Source organism: Morus notabilis, unplaced genomic scaffold, assembly GCF_000414095.1.
Source record: "Morus notabilis unplaced genomic scaffold, ASM41409v2 Scaffold1452, whole genome shotgun sequence".
NCBI lineage: Eukaryota > Viridiplantae > Streptophyta > Magnoliopsida > Rosales > Moraceae > Morus > Morus notabilis.
Window position 1 is genome coordinate 132,222 of NW_010360733.1, and position 1,126 is coordinate 133,347.

A 1,126-nucleotide genomic window follows, 5' to 3' on the forward strand; every position below is an offset into this window, starting at 1 on the left:
GAGCGGCGCTCCAGATGGTGGGGGATTTGCCGTCCACATTGGGTCTTCATAGATGTGATCTTTCTCAACCGGGGGTGGCACGACAATGGGGATCTCGAGGGATTGAGACTCATTGACATCTTCTTGATATTCTGCACTGACCAATTCTTGAGTCTCCTCCTCTCTCAAAGAGTCATCTTCAAATAACTCCCAATCATCCTCTTGTGTTTCTCTATTCATGGCGTTAGTAGATTCATCTGGAAGCAGCTTCAACCTAAACAACTCCGCTAGATTTGTTTTCATTTCCTCGTGAAGTTGGTCAAGCGCCTCCATCCTCTCTAACTTTTCTATGCGGAGTCTTGTCTCCTCCGAAAATTGGGTGACAAAGTCTTCAAGGTCTAGAGAAAACTCCGCTTGGTGACGGGGGGTGTCAAGCCATGGCTCCGAAATGTTAGAGCTATCCTCAAAACCGTGGTGGTTTGTTGAATACCTCCCATACCGATAGTTAACATCGGCCATGTCTTCCAACCACCAATAAGCTTCATCCGCGGATAGTTGGTGAAAAGAGGTGGTACCATTTCCTCTTTCCACCCACATTCTTGTTGCGGCATCTAACCCGTCGAGGAAGATTTGTAGTTGCACCTCCCTCGGGAAACCATGGTCGGGAAACTGAACGAGCTGCTTCTTGTATCTCTCCCAAGCATTAAAAAATGGCCCTGAGTCTCGTTGAGCAAATCTTAAGAGGACTTGTCGATCAACCATCTCCAAGTACCTCGTAAAACAAAAGAAAATAAAAATAAAACAAAAGATTAAAAATGAGAAATAAAAGCCTAAATTAAAATCAAGTTATGTACTCACAATATTAACAACAATTTAAAACGCCAATCCCCGGCAACGGCGCCAAAAACTTAATGCTTAATATTTTGTATAATAAATTCCGCAAGCGTACGGTGTCAAGTTTTAAGTATCAGGTGAATGAGTATCGTCTTCACAGGGATTGGGTTTAGAATTGCCGTTAAGTACCGTGATTATTGTAACTTAACTTTATCTAGGCAACCTAATAAAATGATAATTAAGAACAAAAACAAAATAAATATAAAAATAAAAATAAAGTATCTATACACAAATGGTCTAGGGACTTGATTTC